Here is a 16,201-nt window from a genome sequence, read left to right on the forward strand (position 1 = left end):
CTGTGTTCCTTATACAGTTCTACACCGTTCCACCAATCTGCACGAAATTTGGCATAGATCCTGTTAGGACCCTGCAGACATTACTGGATTCATGACATTTGCACACCCTACCCTTTTCCCTGGATTTCAACCCCTTCACACAAGAGACGGTTGCCTGAAAATCAATGTGGTTGTAGAAGGACCGAATAGATCTAATTTTAAGTGTCCTGACGTGAGGAACAAAACTCGAAGGTCCTCAAAAACCACGTTTCAAGGCCTTAGGACGCACCGTTTCCGAGGTATTTGAACAGCAACGCACCACACTGGATACATTTTAATTGTGTGTAATTTCTATGTTCTTCTCTTTACAGATGCCTCCCAAAAAGTGAAAATCTATTGAACAAATTAATACAAAGTCAAAGAAACTGATAATTAAAGGCCTGTCTACAGAACGCGTGCGGTGTACAGAAACTTTTTGCTATTAAAAGAAATAAAGCTAAAAACAGTTGTTATTGAAATCCATCAAATTAAGTGAAAGAGAAAATAATCCATTTTTCATGCATGACAAAGTGAAGAATGAATATGGGATTGACTTTGTAAAAGTAAAGCATGCATCCACATATCAATTAATGACCACACATTACCATTAGACAAATTAAAGCCACAAAACATTGCATTATTTCAAGGAGCTCTGTGGACCGATCCCCATGAGGTTGGATAAAGCCTGCCCAGCATAAGTGCTGCCTCTGTTGCAATTCAACATTTATCTTATTGACCTGATTTTCTATCCTGTCCTGCATGCCAGAGCCGAATATCCTCCCCCAAGACCATTCACCAGCTTCCCCCAGGCTTTGCAAGAAAGATAGTGCTTGTACCTGACACAAGACTCCAGAGATAGATAGTTCTATGGACCTACGGCAGAGGAGCCCCTTCTCTCTGAATGCTTGACAGGTTAGAATATAGGTCAAGAATATTGTCACGGGCCTCTTTTGCGAACTCCTAGAAATCTCTTTAAAACACGCACTGCCACATTCCGAGTTTGGTGGTATTTCTCCAGTAAATCCACAGAAGTACAACCAACATCCGTTAAATTTACCATGGGAGTCGAGTGGTGGCATGCCAGTGTTACTCCCCATTTTTGGAGTCCTTAGACTACGTGGGGAGTTTGGCAGATTCACTATGAGTTGTAATTCCACTGTGGTAAATATGCTGATTTTGGGCATTGAAGTGGAGGATTTAGCTCAAGTATCATGCCAGGGGTGAATCCTACACTTCAAGGTCAATCTTGTCGTTTGGTGGTGTGGTAAAATTGGCAGTAATTCCATTACCGCCCAGAAAAGTGGTGGTAACTGAATAACCACTACTTTTTACCACACTGCCAAACTTGCAATGAAGCCCTTTTGTGTTTTGAAAATGCATTCACTGGCCTTTCTACTTACAGTAAATAAAGACATTTTAGTTACAGATGGGGATCTAGAAAATTGCTTCATAATTTTCCAGATGTTCATGAAAATCTATTCATAACACATTTTGGCAGTTCCACGTGTCTTTAGTTTTTGCATTTTTGTAATATTACATTATAACATATTATGAACCACACTGTGACAAAAATCAGTATTGTTCTTGGCACATCATAAGAATTGAATGGAAATACACTGATGTAGTTTTGTAATTTGATGACAAAAATGGAAGTGGCTTTCTTACACTACGAACACATCTATTATCAGTTCTTTGTTCACAGTCAATTTTCAGAATGCCTGTCATGTTCATTGTTTTAATCAATTCAGAATGACCTTTTTTGAGGCTCCAGGTTTAATTTCACTATTTATGCTAACAAAAACATTTACTGTTCAAGAATATAGTGTGTTCTCTTCATAGAAAATGCCAGTCCCTACCAAATTGTTTATAGGCATTTAACTAAATCAATGGCATACATCTTTATTTAACAGAAACGCAATCCAAACACATATTTCAAATATTAGTAGCTATTAATATGTGCCAGTCAAACCTGCCTGACAATATTTAAATGGACATGTTTACATCAGATCATTCATAAAAAGGTGTGTGCCTTCAGCATGGAAAGTATTCAGCAGGTTTCAGAGTTTGTTGCAAAGACAACAGAATACACATCTTTCTCATTACAGCTGCCTCCTTCCAGCAGCTGGACTCCTGCATGCCCACTCCCCTGGCAGCATCTGGTAATGCAGATCTTTCTTTGTGTGTCTCCCCATCCACATCAGTGTGTGAGTAACTAGGCCGCCGCCAAATAGGCATATTATGTAAACATTTTACTTTGGGTCAAATGATCTATGAGCCAGACTTTTTTTGGCATGAAAAAGCTCTTTTAAATCTCAACTCTCTATTCGTCCCAGGTTTTTGTTTTTCAGAATGTGCATTTCCAATGAAAATCTCATGCAGCATGGGGCTGCTTTGTAAAGTCTGGCATCAAACCAAGAGCCTCTGCTTTCTGAACTATGCACTTTCACGACACATCTAAAATAGTCAAACTGTTACACTTTGCATTATTTACATACATTGTAAGGGTAATTCAAAGGGGACATTTAAATGAAATACCACTCTTTTTTCGGTCCATTTCTCATCCAGTTATTTTGGCAAGTGTACAGTGTAATGCATGCATAGTGTTATTAAAAATGTAATTTCAATGAAATCATGATTTTCTGGCTCCAATCCATGTTTCATGGTAGGGAACAAGGAGATCGACATCCCTGTATGTGTCTTATTCAAAACCCTTCATACTGCTAGCAGGCCTAAAACTTCAATCTTGTGCTCATTTGCACACAGAGAGTGCAAAGATTGTTTTTCCATTAGCTTGATAAACATTGTTTTTGATAAGCGCGTTGCACATATTACTGTGTTATTATAGAAGCCGTAGGTCTTAATTCATAGAAAAGTGCAAAGTCGCTACAACATACTTATCGCCATAAACAACTTCGTACCTACTTGCGCGTTTGAGAATATTTGCATTTTTCGTGTATTCATGGATTCAAAATCACAAAGTAACCCAAGACGCAAAGAAAATCGAGTGGCGCCTGAAACGCCCAAAACACGGTCCCATGCAAACACAAAACAGCGCCAGCTAAAAACCTTTGCTTAACAACCTTTGTACTTACCATTTATGCTTACCTTTGGCCCTCGATCCAGCACCCTAGCGAAACAGCAGACTGCCCCCCATAACTCAAGGCATCACCAGGCGAAAATGCATGCAGTCACCACGTAAATCAAAGCAACCCCCCTTTCGACACTGTGTGCTGAACCCCTGTAACTCAAAGCAGCACCCCTGTGAAAATGCAGACCATCATCCCGTAACTTATGTTGGCATCCTGGCGAAACTGCGTGCCGCCACCTCACCCCCTGTAATTCAAGGCAGAACCCCAGCAAAACTAAAAGCAGTCACCCCGCAACTGAAGCCAGCACCTGGGCAAAACTGCGGGCAATCCCCACCAAGGCAGGACCTTGGTGAAACTGCATGCCGTTCCCCCATAACTCAAGGAAGCACATCAGCAAAACTGCAGGCAGTCACCCCGTAACTCAAGGCAGCACCCTGATGAAACTGCGTGCCATCCTACCGTAACTCAAGGCAGCACCCGGCAAAACTGTGTGCCTTCCCCCCAGTAACTCAAGATAGCACCCTGGTGACACTGTGCACCATCCCCCTGTAACTCAAAGCAGCACCCCAGCAAAACTGCAGATCATCACCCCGTAACTCAAGGCAGCACCCCGGCGAAACTGCGGCCCATTCCCCCGTAACACAAGGCAGCACCCCGGTGAAACTGCATACCATCAACCCGTAACTCAAGGCAGCACCCTGGTGAAACCGCGTGCCGTCACCTCTAGTTCCAAGGCACCTAAACTGCTGGCTGATACACCTAAGTCATAGCAGCCTCCTCAATTCCTGACACCCCCCTCCACAATCCCTGAACTCGGCTGCAACCCCCAGGATGCCCCCTGCCACTACACTCCCCTCCCTTCACCCTCATGACCACCACCACAACCCCCAGGCAGCCCCCTCATGTCCTGACACCACTGCTCTGCCCCAAACCCCAGGGAGGCCCCTCCTAGTACACCCCCTCCCTTCACCCACCTGACCTCAGCCCCAACCACCAGGCAGCCCTCTGCTAGTACACCCCCCTCATATCCTGACCTCCACCTCAAGTCCTGACACCACCCACCACCCCCACTGGCCTCAGCCACAACTCCAGGCAGCCCCCTGCTAGTAGAAACCCTCCACTCAACCCCTTGACCACAGCCACAACCCCCAGGAAGCCCCCTCAAGTCCTGATACCACCCATCACCCTGCTGACCTCTGCCCCAACCCCAGGCTACCCCCTGCAAGCACACACCCCTTCCCACACACCCCTGGCCTCCACCCGTAGCCCCCAGGCAGCCGTCAAGTCCTGACACTCCTCCCACTCACCTCCGTCCATTATCCCTTGCAGCCCCTTGCCACTCTGCCCCCTATCAGTCCAATGTGGACCTTTAACGTACCTCACCTCCTCAGACCTGCCTCCACCACGAAGAATACCTGCCACATATCCTCTTCTAACATGATCAACAGGGCGCACTGTTTTTGAATCCAGGACGGGAGCATCTTCTATCACTCCCTGGTAGACCACAATCAACTGCACCTCAAAAGGACAACCCACTATTGCACCACCTACACTGTGGCCACCCCATTTAAATGTGATATGGTAATGCAATGCAATGTGGCATATGTATAGTGCCTTTGTGCCATTGCAATGGCCTCAGAGCACTGTAAGTGAATGCATTTGGAGGACTGAGGTCCAAGGAATCACAGATTTGGCACAATTTAAAAAAAAAAATATTTTGTATATGGTTTACATATGAAACCTTTACAATCCAAGATACACAAAATTCATCAATAGTACAAAATAAATTAACATCTCATTTAACAGATTCACAGTTACACGACACATCTTCATAAAAAGACACTGGCCCTCATTACGACCCTGGCGGAGTGGGTTTACGCCAGCGGTATTCGTGGCAGACCCGTCCGCCCTACTACGAGTTCCCGTAGCGCCATGGAGCCTTTCTCCGCCTGGTTTTACCGGGCGGAGAAAACCATGGCGCTACGGGACCTTGTTGTTAATTACGCCACCGTACTTTACGGTGGCGTAATTAACGCCTTCCCCACTCCCATTATACCCTATGGGGCAAGAATGGGAATGGGGAAGGGTAAAATGGGGATTGGGGATTTACCGCTCCGCCAAGGTCGGAATGGGGCGGAAAATCCGCCAACCCCCATGGCGGTATCGGCAGCTTTCCGCCGTGCTCCGAGATGCATTTAGCACCGCGATTTCCGCCAGGGTCGTAATGAGGGCCACTGAGTCCCTTATCTGAAATTGTTCATACTAAACCTTATTATTCAGAACTTCGTAGATGAGTTAAAACCAGAAGCAGCATGGACGGTAGAAACGTTTAGAAATAGATCAGTGCAGAGTAATCACTAGAGAAAATGTCATACAGAAAAGAGAGTATAATAGTTTACCTAAACTCCACAGAAGCGGCAAATAATCAGATTAGGAATTTCCTGTGTGAGCAGGGGAATCGGAGTATAGATCTAGATATTTAATGAAGCCTGCCACTGCCAGTCCTTCCACAGTGCTACCAACTGAAAGGCATCTGGCCCAAATGTAATCATCTACCCCTAAAATTCCCCATTTGGCAAATTTTCCATATAGATACTTCTTTTCTTCTTGAACTCAATACATTCAAATAAAAGATGGTGGCTGGTTTCCACTACCCCTATCCTTTGGCAGAATCTACACAGGGTATTTGTATCCTCAACCAATTTCCTTCTCTTCATTATTTCTTTAGTTGGGAGGATATTCCTCCTTAATTTAACTAGTAGGGAGCAATGATATTGGTTCGGAAATTGTGTCATCATAAACAAGAGAGACCCCCTTTTTCTATGCTCGTATTTTAAATGGGAGGGACACGGGTAGCTGTGAAATTTCTCTATCATGGCTATCCAATCATAATCGTATATAATCCTTTTAGCCTTCTCTGGGTTTCTCACAAGTGTCTTCTTATCAATGGACAAATCTCGAAGGGTTTGATAGCAAAAATCCCTAAACTTACTCAGGTATTTATTCATTATAGTACTTCCTTGAGTGAAGACCATGTATCCTAAATCTTCATAAAGGGTTTTGCTCTGGGAGACTAATATGCTACAGTAAAGTGCCATCATCCGTCACAGTGATCTTGCTTTCAGAGACAGACGGCCCAGAAACGGATTGCCGACATTGGGATATTATTTGGTAATTTTAAAAGTTTTCTCCAGATTGATCCCTCAATGGTTTCCCAAAAATTCTGCAATCCCAAGAAATGTAGTTTCATCCCATAGATCAGTTTTGGGACTATTTTTCCTTCATACAACTCAACTGCTGGTTTTAAGGAAAAGCGTCCACATTTTCGGTCCAAGTTAACTATCTGTGCTATGAAAGGAAGAGACTTCTGTTTTAGATGGGAACGGAGCCCCAAGTTATGTTGAGCAAATATTCGAAAGCCTAGGTAGATCATTCTGTGTGCTCTTTCAAGTGGTTGTCCATCTGTAGTCCAGCCCAGTTTTTTCTCCTTCTTTCCTTTTGAAATAGCCAGAATACGGGTCGTATTCATATTTATTTTCAACCCATTCGTTTTTGCAAATTCAGTGAATTTGTCAATCAATCACTGCAGTCCCACCCTGGTTTGATCAAACATGAGAAAATTGTTGGTGTATGCCAACTACGATATCCTTATGTTCACTAGCCTTCTGCTTACGAAACCCAAGTCTTCCAAATAGTCCCCTGCATCCGCTAAATAGAGGTTGAAGAGGCAGGGTGCCAGGGAGCAATCCTGCCCTACTCCTACAAAAGTTTTGATCCATCTGGACAGATTTCCCTCCAGGTTCAGACGGACGTGTATCCCTGAGTTTTCATACATTGCCATTATTAATTTTAACAGGCCCACAGGGATACCCCAATGGGTAAGGTTAGGCCAAAGGCACGACCGAATAACAGAGTCGTATGCAGTGGATAGGTTGATTGAAGCAACATACAGTTTACCACCAAATTTTCCCCATGCTTAGTCTTGGAGGGCTCTCATGACCAGTCCATTGAGATTTGTAGAGTGTCCTACTCTAAACCCAGTCTGGCACTTACTTAAGATATGTGACTTCTCCATCCACTCATTAACATGTGATAGTAAAAGCAATGCAAATAATTTGCAATCTGTGTCCATCAGTGCTATTGGCCTATAATTCTTTGCTGCGTTTCGTTCACCCTGTTTAAAGATGGGTATAATTTGCGCTGTTTGCCAACTAGTTGCTATAATACTGCTTTCTATAATTCTTTTAAAATTGAGCCCAAATTGTCGGCATTGCTTTCATTGTGTTCTGGGTCAGCCTGCAGTGCGCGATTTCTTAGAAATTTCCTCCTGCCATTAATTGGCAGACATCCAGCCGATTCCCATAGAGCTCCGAGAAGAAATGCACCTATTTTTCCTTGGACACCCCGTTAAGTTGGCCTATCATGCATGGGATGTCTTGGTGATTTATAAGTTCCCAAAATGACGGTAGGTCTCTTTTCACCAATACACCCAGCATAATCTGTGAATCTTTTTGCAAAATAGAGGCTTTTTTTTTAGAAACACAGACATTTGTATATTTCTGCCTGATCTTTTTAATCATAGCAATCTTCTCTATTTGGCCTCTATTACATTTCCTTATCTGTCTAAGCAGCTGGAGCATAGAAGATTTTTCTTCCGCTACACACTCATCATAAGTATGCAAATGATTTATTTTTTATTTTTTTATAGACCCCCCTTCTTAGTTTATTTTGTACCCTCCCAAACATATCGCTCAGAAAACCATCAAACTCAGGTGCATTGAACACTTGTTGTTTCCATAGATAGGAAGTGCTGTCCAAAATATCGATTAATTTGCTATTAAGTTTTTCTATATTGCATGATGACCATCTAATTCCTCTACCTCGTCCCAAGAATCTCAGATTTGTTCCGCCACCCTTAAGTGTCGTATTGACAGGGAGTGAGAAGTCCACTTTAAGGGTGCTGTGGTCACTCCATATGTTAGGATTTACAGTAAAGTCAAGTGTCAATTTGGCGAGACCCTCATCAATAAAAATATAATCAATTGCAGATGAACACGCACTCCTCTGCCACGTTGGCGGAGTAAGCAGATTTTGATCTTTTATTCCATTAAGGCAGACCAACCCCACAGATTCAAGGGAAAGGCTCCACATTCTACCCCAATATCTTTTCTAGCTCATGTCAGTTCCATCTATCATTGCTTCACAAATGTTGGCATAGTCTTCATTGGAAGCAATACGGCAGTCTCAATTAAGATCTCCTGCAAGAATCACTTTACCATGTGAAGTCGTGGATCTCCAGTCTAGTACCCAATCTTTTCTAAAAAGTCCTCGAGGGGTGCAAGCCCTAAGTGCCAGTAAAGATGAATCAATAGAATCTCCAGCCGGCCATCTCCAGAGGACCCTTTGACCACCAGTATCCCAACCGAGAGACCACATATCACCGAGTTGAGAGACCCAAAGTAGTCTTAAGGGCAATAATAAGGCCTGCCTGACAGGGCTTTGTTAGTTGTGAGATTCATTCATATCCATCAACAAATGGTTCAAACAGGAGCCAAGTTTCCTGAAGGAAAATCCAATTATTTTCCTTTAGCATATGCGCTGCGTCAATATTTGTAAATAGATGCTGATTGCCCCTGGTGTTCCATGAGATACACTTCAGATAGATAGTTTGCGATTGTTCATTATCAGGATATACATTTCTCAAGCTATGCTTAATTCCACAGGGCTGAAGTGATTTGGCTACAGTCTTGCATTTCTCTAGATTGTCCTCTAAGGGGGTGCCTCCGTTGTTCCTGAATATTTCTTTGTGGTCGAAAAACCATTGTCAAATTACCCTTATATTCGGCCTCCTTTTGTATCTTATTTGGGGTCTGTTCTAACTTCAGGTTGTTTACTTCAAAACCCAGCTCTCTCAACCCTTCACTTTCTCCCATCACCAAATTTAGAACTAACTGTGACTTGAAGACAATATTAGTCGTGTCAAAGGGACCTTTAAGTGGGAAATAAATCCTCTCTAGATCACAGGTAGGCAGCAGGGATAGTGATGAGAGTTGTGAGTAAATGATTCAGGCAGACTTGGAAATCCTGTCCCCAGAGGCTCATTATCTGTATAACGTCTAAATATTCAGCTTCAGTGTGTGATTTCACACAATACCCTTCATCGTTCCCCTTTGGTTCCTGCATATCCTGATCTTGATGTTCGGCGCCACTGGCCCTTCTAAGGACAGTGCCTCTCCCTATATTGTTCAGTCCCAGTGGTTCTATCTTGAATCCCAAATGTTTTAGAATGAAAATCACCCATTCTTGATCTAACTAAAGGCTTGGGTGCATATAATTCCTCCAGGAAATGTGACTTGGGTTGGGGTTCCCCTTTGTTCGGAAATTATCTCTCAACTTCGCCTCTCTAAGACTTCTCATCCTAGCATGTATAGGAGACTTAGGATTAGGGACATTTTCCTTTAAAGTCAGCACTGCATCCCTAGAGGAGCCTAAAGCCATATTAGTATCTTGGATATAGAGCTCTTGTAGTAGTTGCCTCACTGTCACTATATTAACTTGTGTAGGGCTGCTTATCTCAAAAAAATTTGATTTTATCGGCATAGTTGCTTCGAAGACCGGGACCAGGGGATTCTGATTTTTAATTAGGGCGGGATTGTTTTTACCCTCCTCTTTATTAGTAGAGTAAACAGTACTGCAGGGTCTGTTGGCAATTTGGTCTCTTGAGTCCTACACTGGGTCTAAATGAGGTGCCACCACTACAATTGGAGCCAGCACCTCAGATACAACAAATTGATCTGTTTGGATTCCTGTATCTACCCTTGAATGGCATATGTCTTTATCTTGCTCATTGTTTGCTGGGCCTACAACAGAACCAGATACAAAGGGAGATTCTATAGCAGATTGGTTCTCACAATCCCTAAGGGAATCCTTTGCTGCAGTGCTAGATACTTCATGCTTCCTAGGGCGAGTTTCCACACCATTAGAAGTTCCCCTCCCTTTACGCTGTAGTGTTTCAGGAATAGTCAGATTTCTTAGATATTTGGATGTTATAACATTGCATTTTTTAAAAATCCTTTTGATTTTTTGTTTTCTTAATTTGCCGCAGCTTTCTTTTACAAACCAAGATCTTTCTTTTGCAGGGCAAATCATTTTTGGTTAAGTCGATAAGTAGGGTCTCCTTATTTATTTCAAAATTCCCCGTCTGGGTGGGTGCAGACTCGTCATTTGCCAGTGCCACGTATTGTATCCCCTTACTAACATCATAACTGGGAACCAGTTTGGCAGGTATCCGATATGGGTTCTCCTGTCCCTTTTCCTCTATACCCTTACCAAATTCAGTTAATATCCCATTAGCTTGGTGTGGCACTACCAAATTGTCAGCCTGTCCACATATCTCAGTTGGCAATAGTGGATTTAGGGGAAAAATAGGTCCAATGCTATTAGCAAGAGATGGTTCAACCTAACTTAGCCGCTTCACCAAACTATCAAGGCCTTCCAGACCCTCGAGGCTGCTATATATTTCCGTAAGGAGATCAGTATGGGATCTGACCTCTGCCCATATGTTGTCATATAGATTGACAAAGGAGCTTCAAACCATATTTAGTGCAGAGACCGTAGGTTGGGTGAGTCGATTCCTTTCACTCGCTTCCCTTAATGTATGGTGCAAGGGGGCATCATCAGGAATATCTTTTGGTATTTCCGGCAGGAGTCCTCTCTCTCTCTCAACCAATTTTGTTTCCCTGTATACTCATCAATGAAATTGGTGCGATCAGAGGGGGATCTCATATATGAGGCATTGCATCTCTGTTGGATGACACTATTGGGTTGGCTAAGAGCATGACCCAGGTTACTTTCTGTGATCACCTGATCCGCACACTCAATAATGCTGAGGTCATCTATATTATTTTGCGTTGTATCATTTACTACCAACTTTTTGGCAACTTCAGCCAGTAAGGAATGATCTAATCTGGCTACAGAAACAGCAGACATGGCTGGTTTTATTTATGTGCTTGTAGCAGTTCTTTTGTCAAAAATGTTTGAGATTTTTTTAAACCAGTGATCGGACCTCCTAGCATACTCTTAGCTTCGTTTTTGTATGGGGTTTAGCTCAAATGTCCAACTATTGGTGTTTTAAACGTTTTCTCCCTAGATCTTAGGGTCTATTGGTTCTGTTCTGAATAAACATCTTTCTTAACAGATAGTGACTTCAGTTTTTTAACCGATGAAAATAATTTTTGCAGAGGTTTACTGAAAAAGGCACCGTTATTGGAATTACAGCTATTATTATTATTATTATTATTTTCCATAATACTATAATTGTCTAGTCTGATTTCCTTTTTATTCCTAAGTTCATATGACACCTTAGCCTTAGTAGCTTCCTTACTATACCCCATTATACTTTCCTTATGTCTAATTGAGGTCTCCAAAGATTGTATAATAGAGATCCCATCCTTCTCATTTTCACCAATCACGGTATCAACTAAGTTTGTTTGTTTGTTTATTTATAGGGTGCCAGAAAACCCTTGGGTAGCTGGGCGCACAGAATAACAAGAATACTTAGAACTTGGTTACAGGTTGCAGATTACAGGTTGTTGGTAACATATATTATATACAGTAACACCATTATGTACATTCTTTACATGTAAGGGTAGAAGGGTAGCATATTATATACAGTGAATACATTATGTGCATTTTTACATGTAAGAGTGGAGGGGTACGTATGGCATCAGATCATGATACACAGGGTCACAGGCTTCAAAGGTCATTGCGTCGAAGCCAGGTGTGGGTATAGTGCCTGAAGCTGTTGTAGGGCTGGTCCCTTCTTAATTCAACTGGTAGGGGGTTCCAGTACTGAGCTGCTTGCACAGGGCAGCTATTGCCTCCTGTTTTTTCAGTCGGAATCTAGGGGTTTGGAGGCAGAAAGAGTTGGCTCTTCTGGTTGGTCATGCAGAGGTTGTTCTTATTATTCTATCCCTAAGGTATGGGGGGCTGCATTGTTCAGACATTTGAATGTTAGTGTGACAATTTTGAAGGTGATCCTATCGCTGATTTTTAGCCAGTTGTAGTTTCTGGGCACATTCAAAATGTGCTCTTTAGCTGGGAGGTTCAGGGCCGTTCTGAGCACGTTGTTTTGCAGTGTTTGGAGTTTATTGATGATGTATTTGTTAGCGCCTGCATAAAGTGTATTGCAGTAATCCAGTTTTGAGAGGGTCAGTGCATTAGCTAGGATAATGCAGCTAGTTGGTGAGAGGAAGGGTCTGCATGCTTTAATAAGTTTACCAGTATAGGCGGTGGATGAGGCCAGGGAGTTCCCTTCTTTCCTTAGGGACAAAGTGGAATCCAAGTAGAAACCAAGGGTCTTCACCTCTTTGGCGCCGGGATTATATTGCCTTCGATTTTGAAGGTGCTGTAGTTGGAATCAAGTTTTTTTAGGTTGTTGGGTGAGCCTAGGATAAGGATCTCTGTTTTTTCGTCATTCAGGCAGAGGCCATGGGTTGCCATCCATGCCTGAATGAGGGTGTACATTTTGTTTACTAAAGCTGTATCTGATGTGAACTTGCCCGAAAGGGGGATGAGGATCTGGGTGTAGTCTTCATAATGTGTGTAGGTGACACCCAGTCTGTCCAATTTGTCGAATAGAGGTTTAGTAAAGATATTGTACATTGTTGGCGAAACACAGGAGCCCTCTGGGACTCCACATGTTGTCTGGATAGGGTCTGCAGAGTCGGAGGTGGAGAAGACTTGCATGCTTCTATTGTCGAGAAAGGATTGGACCCAGGCTATAGCTTCAGTTGAGAAGTGGGCGGCTGACGGTAGGTGTTTGCAGAGTACTGCGTGGTCCACTAGGTCAAAAGCCGCCGACAGATCAAAGAGGAGTAGTGTGGTCTCAGTGCCGTGCTGAGGTCTGAAGCCCGATTGACGAGTGCCAAGGAGTTGGTTAGTCTCCAGGTATTTTTCGATTTGGAGATAGGCCACTCTGTCAATTATCTTCAGGAGGAAAGGGACAGTAGTGATGGGCCTATAGTTGGTGGGGATGGAGGGGTCTAGGGTTTGTTTTTTAAGCAGGGGGAGAACCCAGGACTCCTTTAAGCTGCTTGGGACGGTGCTTGATGAGAAGGAGGCATTGATGAGTTTAGTGACGAAGGGGGGTAGGTCTCTGGCAGCATACTTGATTATCTGGGCCGGGGAGTAATCACCTTTGCAATTGGATGGTTTTAGTGAGGCAATGATTTTTTCGGTTTTGTGAGTGGAGACTTTAGAAAATTTGAAGGGTGTTAGGCTAGGTTTGATCGTGGGCGTGCTGGGGATTTCGCTGAGAGGGAGCAAGGCGTTTTTTAAAGCAATTTTTGATTGTAGTGGAATTACTTTGTTTGTGAGGGCATTTTGGATATTGGTACACCATTGCTTGTCTTTAGGTACATTATCACGTGGTGGTATGGGAAATTTGAGTTCTCGCAATATTGCAAATAGTTCCTTTGTATTGGAACATGCTTTGGAGATTCGGTCATTATAGACTTTTATTTTAGATTGGATAATTGCTTTCTTATAGTTCGTAGCACACAGTTTGAGTTTGAGTTTGTTTTCAGATGTAGGAGAGCGTTGCCATACAGTTTCAAGCTTCCTTTTTTTCAAATTCAGTTCTTTTAGATATGAGGTGAACCAAGTATTGAGGTGGGATTGTTGTGTACTTTTACAGTTCTTCAGTGGGGCAACTGTGTCCATGGCTATGGCCATGGTGTCATTGTATATTTTAACCATGGTGTCTGGGTCAGAATCAATTGGCAAGGCATTGATGGTTGGGAGGAGCAGGGGTAGGATATTGTCAGGTGTGATTCTTTTCTGGGTCTAGTGGGAACAGATGGTGCCATTGTTATTTCAATTCTGGGCATCTTGTTAAATGTTATGTAGAAATTAATGAGGAAGTGGTCAGTCCAAGGCTAGGGTGTAATTTTGGTGATAGTAGTTGGGCAGTTGGAAGTGGCTACCCAGTCTAGTATTCTCCCTTTGTCGTGGGTGGGGGTGAGAACTTTTTGGGTGAGGCCATGTCCCTCAAGCATGGTAGCAATAACTTGCGCTTGTTTGTCATCTCGGTCATTGAGACCTAGGTTAAGATCACCAAGGATCATTGTCTGGGATAACTTTTTTGTGTTACTCGCTAAAAGGCTGGATAATTCCTCTTCAAATAGGCCTATGGGCCCTGGTGGCCTATAAATGAGATAGATGGTTAGGGTTTGGCATGGGGATATCGGTAATTTAGCGTCCAGGAGTTTGCAGGATTTTAGGGTGGGCAATGTTGTTAACCTTACATTCAGGTTGGATTTGGCGATGATGGCCAAGCCACCATCTCTGCCGTTGGGGCGGTCTATTCTTAGCAGTTGGTACTCTTTGGGTATTGCTAGGGAGAGGGCTGGACCTGCTGCGTCATGTAGCCAGGTTTCTGTGACTGCTTGGAGGTCAAGTTTATCTAAGGTAAGGAGGTCGGCTATTTCAGTGGCGTGGGCCACGACTGATCTAGCATTGATCAGTGCTCCGGTTATGGAAGTTGTTTTAGGTAGACAGTTGGTGTTAGAGGTAATCGGGATGGGTTCTTTCGTTAAAGTGCTAACAGGTAATTGAGGGTTAGGTTGCGTTAAAGGATAGTTCCGGGACTTTTTTTTTATTGTCCCTACGGTTCGGCCATGTGTTTTTAAGCATAAATCGGTAGATCGTAGAAAACTTTCCTATGGACCTTACCCGACTTTTCGTCCATTAACGCACTCGAAATAAGCCGCCATTTTCTGATAATCCTATCACTTGCCGCATCGCCCTGGCTGACCTGCTTTTGCGGCACTAAATCAAATCCCCCGCCCCTGAAACAGACTTTATCAAAACATTCATATTCCCCGCCTCTATCCGTGACGTGACTGTGCTGCGTAGGCAAACGCGCCCAGGCGTCTTCTACGCGACTCCACACAGAACCCGGAAACCAACACAGATCAGCTCACAACACAGCGCGCCACAATTGGGAATATGAAACTGTACTTTTAAATCAAACCGCAAGATTGTAAATTTGGTAAAGTACATTTATTTGACATCAAATGTTTAGAGAATATTCAGCGATTTTCATTTTTATTTGCTCACGTTCCAAAAAGTTCGTTTTGAGGCACGCGATGTTCCTTTGCTGTACACAGGGTCTTAGATCATCTCACAATACAGCGCCACAATTCGGAATATGAAACTGTGGTTTAAAAGCAAACGGCAATATTGTACATTTGGCAAAGTACATTTATTGGACATCAAATGTTTAGAGAATATTCAGCGATTTTCATTTTTATTTGCTCACGTTCCAAAAAGTTCGTTTTGAGGCACGCGATGTTCCTTTGCTGTACACAGGGTCTTAGATCATCTCACAATACAGCGCCACAATTCGGAATATGAAACTGTGGTTTAAAAGCAAACGGCAATATTGTACATTTGGCAAAGTACATTTATTGGACATCAAATGTTTAGAGAATATTCAGCGATTTGCATTTTTCTTTGCTCTCGATCCAAAATAGTTCGTCTTGAGGCAAGCGATGTTCGTGTGCAGTACACAGGGTGTTGGTTTACGATAAAATAAGCTCTTCGGTCGCACTGATAATCGCATGGCTCTTCCAACAACGAGGCACTAGGCCACCACAACGGTCTGTATGTTGCATCTAGCCGTTAGTACCGCGTAAGGGCATACTTGTACTTGGCGATCGTCCCATAAAATGGTCAGGGTGGTAACGTTGTTCATGCGGAGAAGCAACTGGCGGTTAAAAAACCCATCCGCCGGTGTCTGGTACTCGTGACACATGCAATACTGAATGATGTACCTGTTTGAAAAACATAAAAATGAAATTAGTCTCACCATCAGATCTTTATTAAAATTATTCATTTTATATATTAGGTCGGGAAATTATTTCATAGCTAGGACAGTGCAACTGGGTATTATACGTCAAGGGGGGGGCTGTAGGATACTGAGACAGTCCCCCAGTGCAGGGGTTGACAGGGAGGCAGTGCAGGTGGAGAGTGGAAGGGCCCAGGACCGAGGTCGCAGACAGTGGACCAGTTGTAGCAGGGGAGAGGGAGAG

This window comes from Ambystoma mexicanum, chromosome 7q (genome assembly GCF_040938575.1).
Source record: "Ambystoma mexicanum isolate Mex_15411 chromosome 7q, UKY_AmexF1_1, whole genome shotgun sequence".
Lineage (NCBI taxonomy): Eukaryota > Metazoa > Chordata > Amphibia > Caudata > Ambystomatidae > Ambystoma > Ambystoma mexicanum.